The sequence below is a fragment of the Myotis myotis genome, unplaced genomic scaffold, assembly GCF_014108235.1.
Source record: "Myotis myotis isolate mMyoMyo1 unplaced genomic scaffold, mMyoMyo1.p scaffold_m19_p_9, whole genome shotgun sequence".
Taxonomy (NCBI): Eukaryota; Metazoa; Chordata; class Mammalia; order Chiroptera; family Vespertilionidae; genus Myotis; species Myotis myotis.
In genome coordinates this window covers 69896032-69912278 of record NW_023416401.1, presented here as the reverse complement: position 1 = coordinate 69912278, position 16247 = coordinate 69896032, and positions in this window count along the sequence as shown.

Sequence of the window (16247 nt, the reverse complement as noted above, 5' to 3'; positions counted from 1 at the left end):
GGTGCGCCATTAATGTCATTTTGTTCAATGTCCTCTCATTATATCTACATTGTTCACTTAAAGTTGCAGAACCTATCTACAATGTTAAGTGAGGGCTGACTACACTAAAGTTTTTGAGTATTACATCTCTCTCACAAGGCATGTTACAGGCATTAGCTAATAACTCGGGAAGTATGTTCCGTTGCTATCACCATTGTACAGTTGGTAAAACTCAGGCTAACACAAAGTAAATTGCTTATACATAACCCGAGGAATGAAGCTGAGTCAAGAACCTTGTTCCTGTTAACTCCAGAGGCCAGAGCCCAAGTTCCTAACTACTGTATCATTGCTATCTCTGAAATCTATACATTTAGAGTCAAATGGCAACCATCTTCACAGATCCAAGCACATAATGGAATGCACACAACTGGCCCCTGGGTGAAACAAAACTCCAAACAAATCCCTTTGGCAAGGCTTATGTAGCCACAGGCAGAGTTTGAGACTGGAAACCTCCTCATATCTGTCTCATTTTCCTCGTTAATATCAGAAGCTCCATAGGGAATCTTGCCAACATCAAGTTAACTGTTTAAGCCCGTGGAGCCCACATTTCCAATATTTACTGTATAGGATAATAACTTATAAGAGGAAGAAGATGATCTCCTGGTTTGATGACCATCACACACATTAACTGGAAGGTGAAAAGTGACCCCTGGAGTTGTTCAGCGTATCTCTTCTGCATGGGTCTTATGACCTTTGAGCAGCATGAGCAGACTGCTGAGGTTGGTGGGTTGCCCTCTCTTGATCTGACACTGACCTAATGACAACAGCTATCTTTGGTCATTATTGTATGTCACATAATTTCTCTCAGACAAAAGCAATCTTGCTAACTACTGAAATTACCATTTGTGGACTTGTGTTTGCAGGGATTTCTATACAAGAGTACAAAGGTATAAGGGATAAGTTTTCCAAGGTGCATATGAAATTGCCATTTTTGATAGTTTAAAAATAGTTGAATATCAGCAAGTTCACATGGTTCAACTTCATAGATCTCTGAATGGGAAGAGATTTTTTTTAAAAAAAAACACCTCATTAGTTTTCTTTGGAAATCTTCATGGTGTTTTCAAATGGTTGAATGATATGCAACATGAGTAAATGAACACAGTTGTTTGTTAAAACCAATGCTGTCTTTCAACAAAGTGGTGGATAAATGACAATAAATAAAACTATGAGCAAATAGTCTAGAAACTTGAGGCCACCCAAATATTTTAGCTAAACAAGGAGAAGAGGAGATTGATTTGAGTTTCCTCAAATTGGCCTTATGGGGGTGGTCTTAATGGTGGGTAAATAGACCAAAGGAAGGTGGCAAAGAAGAAAAAGAAAGAAACCATAAGCCTGGGTAACTTTCAGACTAGATGACAAATGTTGAATGTATTGGTAGGCACCCAATCCCCTTTCCTCTCATGTCTACTACCACAACTCACAATGGATTACATGTATCATTAACAAGCTATATTTCAGATAATCTGTGTAATTATGAAACTTAAAAACCCAAGAATTCAAAGGCAAAATCCCAGCTGTTCTGCTCTGTCACTAGCAAGAGTTATAATCTCTAAACCTTAAGGCTCAAAGTGACAGACCACTTCTCTTCCAGGTGATGGCAAGTGGATTCCTATGTGGAGAAATCTGAGGTCTTGTTTGGCCAGCATATGAACTAGCACCATGACTGATTGTTTATGTCAATCAAGAACATGTAAGAACAACTAATGGTCATACATGTTCCACACATTTGTCATCCATGACCTGGGCATTGAGCCTTCTAGACCTCAGTTTACTTATCTATACAAGAAGACACTTGAAATATGCTACATATAAGAATCCCTCCATATCTAACACTTTGGGTTTTTTTTTTCCAATTATCTATAAATGTGATTTCTTTTTTGATATTCTGTCACAGACTCTTGGTTGCTCCAAACTTTTCATTGCAAAGGAAAAGCAGAAGCACCCCAATAATAAGTTCCCCATTTCTTATTTCTTCACAATTTGAGTTATCAACTTTGTTATGTTGCTTTAATAATGTAATAACAACAGGTGCCCCATATCATGCCCTTCAATAATATCCCAGAGACCCTTGTCACATTCCTATCTCTCTAAAGCTGCTACAAAAAAAATTAACATTATGCCACCAGTGAGTCTAATACCATCATTCTTGTTATCTGGGAAGGGACTACTTCTAGGTTATTGAAGAAACTAAATGGGACATGTGAGGAGACTTCATAGCCACACAATGTTGATTAACTTCTTCCCCACAAACATAACAAAAATAATAATGATAGGAGCTTCAAGTTATTGGGTCTCATGAGGCAGTAGGCCCTTAGGAACATAAACCCATTAAGTCAAGAGTTTGTCCTGGACAGCATGTGATATGTTTGGATCCATCATACCTATAAGCCCCGTATCAGTCAAGGTTCCAATAAATAAGACCTGGCCCACTCAAAGAGTTCATTGATGGGGGTTGGATGAAGGGACTATTTGCCAACCTAAGGTCAGAGCTCAGGGGATCCATTAGGGAAGGTGAAGTCCACGGGGATGGTAACGACAAAAGTGCCATTGCCCTGCAGGCTGAAGAAGAGCGTTGTTACTAAAATGCTGGAGAGAGTTGTAGCTATGGTAGAGGGGCTGATGGAAAGAGGCTGAGCACTGTCAAAACCATCACCAGGTGATGAGAAGTGGGGGAGAGATGATGAATAAATTTCCCAGTTTCTCTCTCTTCCACCATCTTATCTCCTTCCAATGCTTACTATTAGCTAAACCCAACAGGAAATAAAACAGCAATGGAACACAGGCAATATAGTTTATAGAAGTCAGCCCCCAGGACACAAAGCAGGGCAAAGAAGAATGGAGAATGAAGCCAGCCAGTGTGGCTCAGTGATTGAGCATTGACCTATGAACCAGGAGATCTCCACTCGATTCCCAGTCAGGGTACATGCCAGAGTTGTGGGTTCTATCCCCAGTAGGGGGTGTGCAGGAGGCAGATGATCGATGATTCTCGTCATTGATGTTTCTATCTCCCTCTCCCTTCCTCTCTGAAATCAATCAAAATATATTTAAAAAAATAAAAAAGAATGAATCTGGAGGGATAAATGGAGATTATCAAGCACAGTCCCCTATTGAACAAAGTAACCTTGTGTGATGTCATGTGACCCTGTTGGCCTGGCTATTAAAGATGGTTTCAGGAACTGGATCCTGGATTGGCGCCAGCTCTGAGGAAGCCTGGCATGGGAACTATAACCAACAGGGGGCTCCCTGTTATATGGTAACCTTGTGATTCAATGGAATCCTCTCTGTTGGTGAGGTTTGAATGCAAGACAAGGACAGGGAGAGAGATAAAAGGGTAGAAGAGGAGAAAAAGCCATGAAGGCAGAGTGGAGACTGGCGCACAGAGAGATGAGGAGAAAAAAGAAACAATGCAGCAAATATGGCAGGGCATCTTAGGAAGGCGCTGCTGTATTCTGCATGATGATTATTTGCCACACTTCCTTAAGTGCCTGTGTCTCTCATACTAATCCCTGATCACCAGTGTAACCTGAGCTTGCCTTTGATCCTTACAACCTGAATGGCTCCAACCAGCAAAATGCAATTACCCTGATTTTACAATTGAGCTAATTGAGCAAAAAGAATTAAGAATATACCTGTGACATAGAAAATAAGTATCTGCAAAGGAATGCAAATCTGGTTCCATCTGTCACAAGCCCATGGGCTCTCCATGGAGCCACATTGCCAGTTGCAACCCAAGACAGAGCTGTCTCAATAACAGAATTAAAAGATGGCAGTTTTCTAATTTTCCCAAGAAAATCCCTAAATGATTGTAGATTATTTTGCCACTTCCAATTGGTAAATGTCCATGATTTTTTTTTTTTTTTTTGGGGGGGGGGCAGGGTCTGGAACTCACAGTCTTTTAAGAGCCATTCATAATGGTCTGCAAAACTCAAGGATGTTAAAAGCACCATCTTGGAGTTGTTGGCAGATGTCCCTGGCTAAAAATCTTTCTGGAATATAAGAAAAAAATATTTCACACCAGTTTCCATTTTCTCCCCTAGGTCCTTCAAGATCTGAATGTGATCATCACACAGAACAATGTGGCACTTATTCCATAACAAGCGACATTTTACCTTACCAAGGACAGGAACTATTTCCATGCTACGCCTAATAAAAGCAAGGTGCATCTTTCATTGCTTCAGCTGGTAGAAATAATGCAACCATAACAAAGCCATCAGAAGACTGGTGGGCAGCCCAGCCGGTGTGGCTCAGTGGTTGAGCGTCGACCTATGAACCAGAAGGTCATTGTTCAATTCCTGGTCAAGGCACATGTCCGGGTTGTGGGCTTGATCTCCAGTGTGGGGCCTTTAGAAGGCAGCCGGTCAATGATTCTCTCTCATCATTGATATTTCTATCTCTCTCTCCCTCTCCCTCCTCTGAAATCAATAAAAATGTGTTTTGTTTTTAAATGTGTTTTGTGGGCAGGGAAGGAGTGAAAAACCTGTGGAGAAGTTGCCAAGATCTGCAGGTTTCTAAGACAGCCTTGCCCCATGGAGACCTACTTCTAAGACAGTGTAAGCATGTGTTCTGTAAACCCAAATGGTCCCTTCATGGGCTCTTCATTACTTTAAGGGAAAGTTCATTTCCACAAGTCAAGCTTCGCAATGAAGGTTGAGAACCCAGTTCAACAGTGGAAAAAGCTCTAGAATGTTTTTCCACATTCAAACCAGGGGCTTCCTTATCAAGTTCATCAAAGCATTTTTTTAAAATATAAATGTTTCACCAATTTGCCCAGGAAGAATAAATCTTCACAGCCACCTCAAAGGCTTGACAACTTTATTTTCATTGTGTGGAGCTGGGTGGGTCCCCCTGAACTGGGCTTCCTAAAGAGACCCAGCCCTTCTCCGAACAGTCTCCAGGCCTGCCACTCCAGCAAATGTGATCAAAGGGGGAATAAAGCTAAAATAACAGATTTGTTTCTTGGCTTCTCTCTTAAATGCGTTCTGCGTGTTTAAAGCCCTGTAAGGAAACGCTCTGGGGCCCTGGATGTGAGAGAGTCACATCTAAACCCTCTCCCAAGAGGAAATCTCTCACCTCGGTGGGGTAAATGAGCTCATTAAGAGCAGCCAGAAGCAGGCAGGAAACCTGGGAAGTAGGAGCTTTAATTCAAAGCACAGAAAATTATAGATTTCTTTACACATTAAGAAAGCATTTATCTTGGCTAAAAATGAAACGACTTTTCAATGATCAACACGTGGTTTAAATCTGCTTTGCTAATTTATATCTATCCACCAGTCTGTCTACTTGCTCAGCTACTAGGAAATTCAATTATGTTCAATAAATCTTTGTTGAAACCCTACTATGTGCCTATTGGGCATTTGTGAATTGTATAAACACAACAAAAATAGAAGGCAGGTGTCTGTCTACCTTCTTCTTCAGGACATTTGCACTTCACTTCTCAACAAACAGCTGAGAGTGCTTTTTATAGAGCAGGCATTGGGTTCAAATGGGAATAATGCAAAATGTAATGTTAGAAAGCGCTGCATCCGGTGGAATCAAGTGCTAAGATGTATAGAGGGAGCCATGGCTCAAGGGGAAGCAGGGGGTTGAAAAAAAGAGAGTGACGTTTCTCTGGAAGGTTTTCTAAAACAGGACCTGAACTGACCCCGAAAAACAGTCAACATGGAATAGTAACAAGAGTGGCCCCTAGAAGATCTAGCGTTGGTCTCTGCTCCTGGGACTGCAGACTGCCCCAGGTTTCTGGACCTTAATTTCCCCCTTTAAAATAGGTACACTGGACTCAAATTATTCACCTGTTCACTCATTCATCCACTATTTATTCAGAACCAACTATCCATCCCAGGGAGTGTTGACTCTTTAGGAGGAAGCCTCGGGGCTTGCTTTGACCCACGCACGAAAGGAGCCTCTGCTCTCCAGGAAATGCTCAGATGTGCATGATGGCCTGACAACCCCTGCTGTTATCTCCTGTTCGGCTATCAAGCCATAAGGCTGGCTCTGGGGAAACAGGACACAGGCTGGGTAAACCTTGTCTGGAGAAGGGGCCAAGAAAAGTGTAAAATATGGCAATGGGTTGGCATCTACTGGGTTTATGGGTGGTGACAGGATGGGGTGGGGGTGGAAATAAACCTAAATGGTTGGTGACAAGATTCAAAGGCAGAGGAGAGCTGCAATGTGCAAAAAGCTCTCACCATTCCCTTGTGGCTGGCTCAGTGCCCTCAATACTGCGGCCAATTGACCAAAGGCCAGGAACGGGAACCGGAGCTTAGATCAGTCCCGTTCTATTGCTGGGCGAGTTTACCTATACTGCTTGAGTCTGTTGAACTTCAGGCTCTACATTAGTAAAACACAGTTGATCAAATGTATGTACATCTTTCCCCCTCACATCTCAAGAAGAATTTGGAGAAATGAATAATACTACTAATATCCAGCATACCCAGTATACTAATTTTCTATCAGTTTTCATTTATTAGCTCTGGGCAGAGTCCGTGCCACTAATTTTATTTCAACATAGTACCAGCCTCTTTGAAAATGGTACCATATACAATTAGGAGTTCAAAATTATTTTGAGGAAATTCAAAAAATTTTCTCTATTTGAGCAATTTCACAACAGCCCTTGGGTGTAAAACCAGTACATCTAATGCTACTTATAAAAATACAATAGTATGGGTACATTTGAATAGAATATGCTTTGCTGGTGTGATTTAAACCATAATTAAACATCTCACATCATCTGCCATGGTTTTGATTAAACAAAATAAGGGGTGTGAACATCTGATGAGTTTTCGGCACACGCCCGTCCTGTTTGACACTTCAATCCAGTGTGTTGACATCATTCCTGGATATAAAAGGAATTCTAATCAAATACATGCCCATTCCAATTGGAGACAAAAATAATCATGGTGGTTTATAGAAAACTTCCTTTAGGTGCTGACCCACAACCTAAACAAAAGGTCAAAATCACTTAAGTTGCTTCAAAACGGACGGCTGTGACATAAGCCAGCAATGCCGTATGGATGGAGCCCAGGCAATCCCTTTTTAAGTTGCAGAGCTAAGCAAACACTACGAAAGCCTGCTATTGTTTACTCTGATATCATAGTCAACACTTTGGAATCATTAGCCTCGGGCCCTTGGGTAAAGCTGCTTTTTAAACTCTGTAGTTTACAGTCAAGGTCGACTTCTATAGCCAGCAGATCCATATCCTCCCCTCAGGTCCACATGTTCAGCTCTCACAGGCATCAACAGGAGGGTCTCCTGGGACCCTGTGGCAGGATGAGGGTTACCTCTCTCTCTCCTCTTTTACCTGAAGATTAAATGCTGAGAAGTCAGAGTTTGGGGCTATCAAATACTGAAGGCCAAAAGCAAGAAATAACCCATTCAAACTGAACTACAGGTGATTCCCAAATTCCTTGACCAGAGAAATTTTATTGATGCCAAATAATATAACTAATTGTTAATATATATATATATATATATATATATATATATATATATATATAAAATAACATATATAATTGTTTTGACATGTTATATTATCTTCTCTCCAAGTCACCCAACTGAGATACAAAATCCTCTGCTTTAAACATCATCCCTTTCTAAAGAATGTAGTGGCCACCTATTATCAGTGGAACTTACACCAATTACTGTAATACATGGCTCTCCTGGCTTTCATTTTGCACAGAGATTATTATATATAAATTATTATATATAAATGTTGCTATAACAGACAGGAAGCTCCTACCTCAGCCATCCAGCCAGTTACATTAAATACTGGGATAAGTTTCATGCATCGGTGAAATTCTCTGACATACCTTCTCATTTTTTTAATTTTAAAAAGTGACTCAAAAAAGCACTCAATGCTCTAAAATTCAGTGATGTCTAAGAACCAAATGAGAGAATCTAACTGAACAAGTCAATAAGCATTGCTAGAGGACAGAATAAACTTAAAATAAAATAAAACCTCTGGGGTAGCATGATTATCTTCAATTTTGAAGGACTGGACGTTAATCATTAACAGTGCACCACTGGGAAAGAGATAAATTAAGTAAGTACTACGGTGACTTTCTGGCCTGTGCCTAAGGTGCAGCCTGGAGCAGCTAGACTGGTACAACACCCACCCTATAAAATAACTGAATATGTGACCAAGGCCAGTCAAACCTAAGCTGCCTGGGATTAGGGATGGGAGAGAGGACACAGACACAGCATGTCTAGAAAATTCTCCAAAGCCAGGACCTGCACACCAGGCACCGTGATAAGACCACAATCAAGGCATCTCTTCATTTTCAACAGACTGGGTTCATTTGCAAGTCATACAAGAGGTATATTCTGCACAAAAGATTGGAGTCTTGGCCAGCCCACAGAAGCCTCCTCAACAAAGAACAACCCTCTGAAGTATAGTAGTTATAAAATTCTGTCAATGAGCCCACAAGGTATATGTGAAAATACTTTCAAAGAAAAGTACCTTCTGCCGAAACCGGTTTGGCTCAGTGGATAGAGCGTTGGCCTGCGGACTGAGGGGTCCCAGGTTCGATTCCGGTCAAGGGCATGTACCTGGGTTGCGGGCACATCCCCAGTGGGAGATGTGCAGGAGGCGGCTGATTGATGTTTCTCTCCCATCGATGTTTCTAACTCTCTATCTCTCTCCCTTCCTCTCTGTGGAAAATCAATAAAATATATTTAAAAAAAAAAAAAAAAAGAAAAGTACCTTCAAAGTACTAGAAAGAAAGCATTGCACCCACTACCCTACCCTACCTGCCACATGCACACTAGGTAGGTAGTTTCTTTTATTCTCAGGCACATTTCTTAAATGGGAACTAATTGTTTAGCTATCCCAAATATCTCAGATATACCCTAGTGGCAATGACCCTTTCCATGGGAATAAAAATTATGTGGATTGGTCAAGGTCATCTGCCCAACCATGGTAGTCATTGATCAAGGGAGAGAGAGAGAGAGAGAGAGAGAGAGAGAGAGAGAGAGAGAGAGAGAGAATAAAGAAAGTCAGACACAAAATAATACGTATTGCATGATTCCAATTGTATGAAGTTTTGAAACAGGCGAGATGAATCTACAGTGATGGAAATCAAAGTAGTTGGTTTTGGCAAAGGAAAGAGGACTATCTGATAAGGAGCCCAAAGGAACTTTTTGGAGTAATGGAAATGTTCTGTGGGTTACATATGTGTATGAATTTGTCAAAAATGATTAAACTCACACTAAAGATTTGTGCGTTTTACTGTAAGTAATTTATGCATCAATAAAAATCTATGGAAAAAAGTAAATACATAAGCCTGGGGAGGGAGATGATGACACAAAGATGGAAATGACAATACTCTAATCCTCAATGACCTTCCAATGATGGGGAGACACTATCTGAGAAGGTCAGAGAGCGTGGGGAAGAGAAGACAGAGTTGCTGAACACATTTTATAGCATACATGTGATCTTTTTTTAAACCCTGGTGACTAAAAAATATTTTTCTAAAAATTATTTGAATGGGTAATCCTTAATCTAAATGAACTGTTGGGATGTTCACCAGACAATGAACACCAAGATTACAAACTTCAACATCACTACTTTGGTGTAGACTACTTCATACATCATGTCCCGAGGGCTTCCAGTTTTAAGATTATCCATTGCACTGAGGTCACGAAGCCCCATTAATCTTTTTCGTGAGGTACAATCGGAATGGAACCTAACGACATGAAAACACCTCCCCCACTGCCCTGGTCCTCTACCAAAATGCTCACATCACAAATTCCTTTTGCGTTAAAGCAGAGTGGGGACTAAAGGATTCAACACTCCACCTCTTACCCACATTCTGTCTCTAATCCATCCTATTTGAAAACATGGTCTTCGCTTTGAAGCAGCGGTTCTCAACCTGTGGGGTCACAAACAATAAAAATACATCCTGCATATCAGATATTTACATTACGATTCATATCAGTAGCAACATTACAGTTATGAAGTAGCAACGAAAATAATCTTATGGTTGGGGGTCACCACAACATGAGGAACTGTATTAAAGGGTCGCAGCATTTGGAAGGTTGAGAACCACAAGAGACTCTCCCTCAAGAGACACCCTTCCGATTCTCCCCTGAGCTTTCCAGCTGTATGTCCTACATCCTTAAAAACACACCGCAGCTGATACATTCATCCCACTTCCCAGAGACTGAATCTAGACTGTGAGAGGACCCAAACTCCCAGAGCCTAAGACGGGAGACTGGAGCGCACTCCCAGCTGGAGATCAGGCAGGAGAAACCAACAGGCTGACCAGAGGCCTAAATAAACTCCAGTTCCTAAACATTTAGATTACTCTTCTGCAGCCATTGTCTGTTGACCATAAACACATTATGGCGGTGCCCTGTTTGAACTGTTCAGAGTCACTGAGCACCCAGTCAAGCCACCCCCTTCATTATCGCTGCAGGTCACCCTGTCTGGATGCATACCTAGCAACAAACCAGCCTGACCCATACAAACAAAGGCACTGCAGCCCAACAGAAGATCCTAAAACTTTTTAAAAATTAGAAATCATAAGCACAAAGAGGCAGAGTAATATATTTACCCTTTTCATGAAAAAAAGAAAAAGAAAAAAATCAAACCTGAGAATAAATCCACCTGTGAGTCCCTATCTCTGTTGAGGTCACCCAAAAGCCCTCCTCTCTATTTGCAAACAGTTCAGAAGCTACTGAAGGAAGTCAGCCAATAAATGTTTTTCAAACCAAGATTAATGGCTGATTTGTCATCTGGGAAGGGAAAGGTGAGCCTGCAGCCTCCGAGAGGAAGCCAAGCGGAGGAGTGGGGGCAGCTGATTTATGGGGTTGTGAGGAGGCTAATTAGAGCCTCATGGAGGGAGATAAGAGGGACCAAAGGCATTTGGGAACAGCAAAGTGAAAGGTGAGGGCACAGCAGAGGACAGAGAGCAAACAATGAGCTGGAGAGGGGAGGGGGCGGCAGAAATAAGTTCCAGCAGCAAAGCAGAGAGACTGTACTCAGTGAAGGGACCCAGCGTCTGCCACCCTGAAGCTGCTGGGGGGCGGGGAGGGGACATTGATTTTAAGCTGTTTATTAAGAAACAAAAGTCTCAGAAGGAACCTTTGACCCTCCCCCCTCTCCTGCCCAAGAAATTCAGACAGAGAAACCTGCTTCAGGAAGGAGATCTTAGGATGCTGCCTTAGCCTAACTTGAATTCGATATGGTAAAGTAGGGGGCTTCAGGCAGGTGCCTGTTAGCTAGATGCACCGGTTTCACATTGTCCCTGAGTCACCTAGCAAGGATTTTCCTGCCTTGTGTGTTCCTCAACTACCTATAAATCACTTATGCTCTCTTCTGAAATCTAATGCCTCATTCCCCTTCTCTCCTTTGTCCAAATGTCTTCTATACCCAATGTTGCCTCACTGTCTTTGGGATTGTCATGGATTTATCATTTCTATGCCAAATCCCCCTGATAATAGTAAATATTTTCTCCTGATAATCTGTCGGTGTTAATTTGGTTATTAGCCCAGCCAGAAGAACTTAGAAGATGGGAGGAAAAGTATTAATATTTTTTTAGCACCAAGAAAATTGCATGTCTAGAAACTTCCTAGAAGCCACAAAGAAAAGGCCCCTGTTCCTGAACCTCAGACAAGATCTGAAAACAAAGTCCTTGTGGCTGGATTTTGAGCAGCTCAGCCCCCACGGTTGCCTACAAGTGGCCAGCATGCCCAGGGGTGTCCAGCACACCCTCCCTTTCCTTCCAATCTCAGTGAGCCTGTGAAACAGCTTGCTCAGTGGTCCACTAGGTTAGTTTGTGGTCACCCAAGATGTGCCATCACTTTGGAGGTCTGCCCTCACGCCAGCCATGTTTGTGTCAGAGACTCAATGGGGCTGAATCCAGGCCCAAGAAGAACCACAACAGAGAGGGGAGACTCTCCAGGCATCACGTTCTTGAGAGGAGCCCTGGCCGGAAGGGGGCCTCTGCAGAAGACGGGCACTGCGTCAGGGCAGGTCTCAGGAGGTCGGGGCCACTGGAGCGAGTCTGGAAGGGAGGGGTGGTGATGAGGAGAGGACAACGGACAACCTGCCCTACTTTCCCCACAGGGTTTCCTCTTTTCAGGACAGCTGAGCACCGTGTGTGTGTGTGTGTGTGTGTGTGTGTGTGTGTGTGTGTGTGTGTGTGTCTGCCTGCAAGTGTTCAATCTCCTCTCATAGTCTTCAAATGATAAACCTAGGGACCCTCTCCCTTTATTAGGGTGTTGCGTTTAGGTGTAAAGTGTAGCCTAAAACACTGCCCTCTTTTTTCCTCTCTCATTTTAAAAATAAGAACAAAGAGAAGGCAGAGAAAGAGAGATGGAAAGGCAAGGAGGAAAGAGGGAGGGATAGGCAGAGAGGAAGAGAGAGAAAGAAGAGAGGAAGGAAGAAAAGGGGAGACAGGAAGCAGAGAGAGAGAGAGGGATAGACAGAGAATGAAAGAAAGCAAGCAGGCAGCTGGTGCGAGAAATAAGTAAGGGCCTTTTCTCCCACTTCCCTGTCTTTTAATAAATCACTGTAGCGGCCTGTGACAGCTCTCTGTTATCCCTAAATGCTCAAGCAAACAGCTTTTCTTTGAGACTATTCAAGTGGCTGCCAGGGCGGCTGGAGCTGGGCAAGCCGTGCGGGCCTCAGACTGCCTGCCTGTAATTCAGTTAGAAAAGCAAGCACGAAGTCAATATTCATTGCGCAGGGTAAGAATTACCACACCACAATGAAATGGTAATGAGCCGGCTCACAAAGCAGACAAGCCGGATAATCAGTTTTTAAGGAGGTGCTGGGCACACCAGGCTGCCAGGGACTGAGCGGACAGCCCAGGCATATGGGCCCCTACCGGAGCGGCCTGCCCTCAGCCCCCACCATCTGGGGGCATTGGCAAGAGGCCGGCTGGAAACCAAGGGAATCTCCCCAGACCCCCTTTCTCCAGCCACCGCTCTCCATTTTGCCATCTTAGGACCCAAAGTACCTAATGTGTGATGAGGACAAAAAGCCATTTCACAGCCACAGCCCCTGCGCCTGCTTTCAGATCCTGGGGATGAAGGCCGGCAAATGGGAAAACTGAAGATCCTGCAGCTGTAACAGACATATGTGCTCAATGCACTCAGGGGTCGTTACCCAACTAGCTCAGGACACCTGAGCAGGAAGTCACCAAGATAACAAGAATTGAGGGGTAGACTTAGACACTGGGCATTTATATATGTCAATAGCTTAGAATATATAAGGAATTTATTTGTTTTAGAAGATTTTATTAAATACACCTTTGTTAGTAGTCAGACTTTTTTTAAAAATATATTTTATTGATTTTTTACAGAGAAGAAGGGAGAGGGATAGAGAGTTAGAAACATCGATGAGAGAGAAACATGGATCAGCTGCCTCCTGCACGCCCCCCAGTGGGGGTGTGCCTGCAACCAAGGTACATGCCCTTGACCGGAATCGAACCTGGGACCCTTGAGTCCGCAGGCTGACGCTCTATCCACTGAGCCAAACCGGTTCAGCAGTAGTCAGACTTTTTAAATCTCCTCAATAAAGCTAGAATCCAAGAAGGGTCCAATACGATGAAGCCATCAGATGTATGGCCACATGTGAGCTGCATTTAGATGCCCATGGCTATGGAATTGTTCTAAGCGATTGGAGTCCCTGAATTAGAAGAGAAATTTGTCTTGAGGGCTTCCAATTGATTTCACCTTTTGTTTTCTACCCATGCCTGTTTTGAGATTATTGCAAAATTATTTTAGGTGACGTACACAAATGCATGCCAAAATGGGGGTGATGTACAATGTAAAATAAGGAATGAAGGGAAAATAAGAGTAAGAGTCAAATTAAAGCCCAAGGCCCTACCTCCTTGCAGAGCTGAGCTAGGACTTGGTTCTTGGCTTTCTAGTCACTAGCTCAAAGAGAGAAACATAATATTTTCAATCAGCAAATCTCAACCCAACCCCAAACACTCTGATGAATGTGGCCTAGGGGGGAGGGCTCAGGCAGCTGGATATTTAAGGCTCCCCTGTGAGATAAAAACAGAGCAGTTGCTCAGGAGATAATCATTCATGAGGCTCAGAGGAAGGACATTGTGTTGTGCGGGGGGAAGTCACGCTCAGCAACCCCTTTAGAGTAAAAGCAGTGAGAGTGATATATGAAAACATGAATGAAGCCCAAGGAACACACAGGAGACTGAGGAGGAAGGGAGAGAGCTCCAGGGAAAAGAAGCAGTATGAGGAGAGAAAAAGAAACACAGCAAGTCATGAAATGTTTAGAGGTTGGCAGGAACATAGACACATGTGGAGGGAAGTCAGCATGTGGAGGGAATCCTGAAAGCCCTACTCAAGACATGAGGTTAAGAGCCTAGGTTTGAATCCCAGCTTCACTATTTATAACATGTGAGAATTCAGGCAGGTTGCCTACCTTCTTTGGGCCTCAACTTCCCCACTTGTAAAGTGGGAGCAAGAAGAGTGCCTACCTTATAGGAATAAATGAGACATTCTACGTAAAGTGTTGAACATAGCATCGGATATAATAGCTATTATTATTGTCATTATTATTGCTAACAATACTCTCTACATAATGAGAACAAGGGAATAAATTTTTCAAGAAATACCCTCTAGATCAGTGGTTCTCAACCTTGGAAGCACATTAGAATCACCTGGGAATCTTTTTAAAATCCTGATTCCTAGGCCTCATCCTCCGGAAATTCTGTTTCTTTGTTACTAATGTTGTAGCCTCACCCCATAACAAAGAAACAGAATTTCTGGAGGATGGGGCCCAGAAATCAGGATTTTAAAAAGATTCCCAGGTGATTCTAATGTGCAGCCAAGGTTGAGAACCACTGCTCTAGATGTACTGAGCTTTTCATATATTATCTTTTTTTTTAAGTATAGTTGTCATATAATCTTATATTGGTTATATTAGTTTTATGTGTACAATATAGTGATTTGACATTTGTATACCTTACAATGTGATCACCCCACTAATTCTATATCACCTGCCACTGGGCAAACTTATCACAATATTATTGACTATATTCCCCCTTCCCCTTACCCCCTCCCTTCTGGTAAACATACTTTTCATCTCTGTTCCTATGAGTCTGTTTCTGTCTGATTGTTTTGTTTTTCGATTTCACATATAAGTGAAACCATACAGTATTTGTCTTTCTCTGCCTGATTTATTTCATTTAGTATAATACCATCTAGATCCATCCATATTGTCAAAGATGGCAGGATTTCATTCTTTTTACTGCCGCATAATATTCCATTTTATACATATCACAACTTTTTTATCCATTCATCTATCAATGGACACATTTAATTTTGTAATAACTCAGTTTAATAGGCATTATCATCTTTATTTTTAATAACCAATTGACTCTCAGCATGTTTGTACAGCAAAAAAAGTGACCAAACTGAAATTCCAACCCTGAAACTGGAAGATTTTCTAAAATAAACTGAGGCCAATTTACACTAAAGGGAATAAAGCTTAACCTTCAGACACTCCCTCCCTCATTTATTCAGGCCCCTCTAAAGTTCCGAATGTAATTTTGCATTTGCACTTTATTACTTTTTTTATTAAGGAGAAAAAATCTGTGTAAGTTTAGGATCCACCTCAATGATAATGTATGCATGGCATGGTATGGTCAGAACTGTGTTCTAAAACATGAACAAGGGTGACCAAGGATAAAGTGATAGGAGGAAGGCCAGGAGAAAATGTGTTTTGTGGGTAAAGATAAAGAGTTAAACATTAACCGCATGGATCTGAGGGGACCACAGAGCATCCAGGTGGATGTGTCTTGGATATTTATAAATGTGGGTCAGGAGAGCAGGCAGGGCAAGATGCAGACCCGGAGCAATGAGGTAGATGGGGACACTAAGGAAGAAACTCTGACCAAAGAGGAACTATGCTCTAACTATGCTATCTGTCCTCTAGGGCAGCCTCCAGCCACATGTGGCTATTTACATTCAATTAAATGTAAAAGTCAGTTCCTTGGGCAAGTGTGTGTAGTATTGGGCAGCTCAGACATAGAACATTTCCACCATTGCAGAAAGTTCCATTGGACGGTGCTGGTCCAGACAGGCAGGAGGTGGTGAAGGACAGACCCCCAGGGAAAGATCAGACGGACAAATGGAGGAAGAGGACAGTGAATAAGAAGGGGAAAGTGGCCTGCAGAACCAGGAGGAGGACCAGGAGACAGAGGTCCCAGCAAAGGGGATTTCAAAGGAAGAGTTTA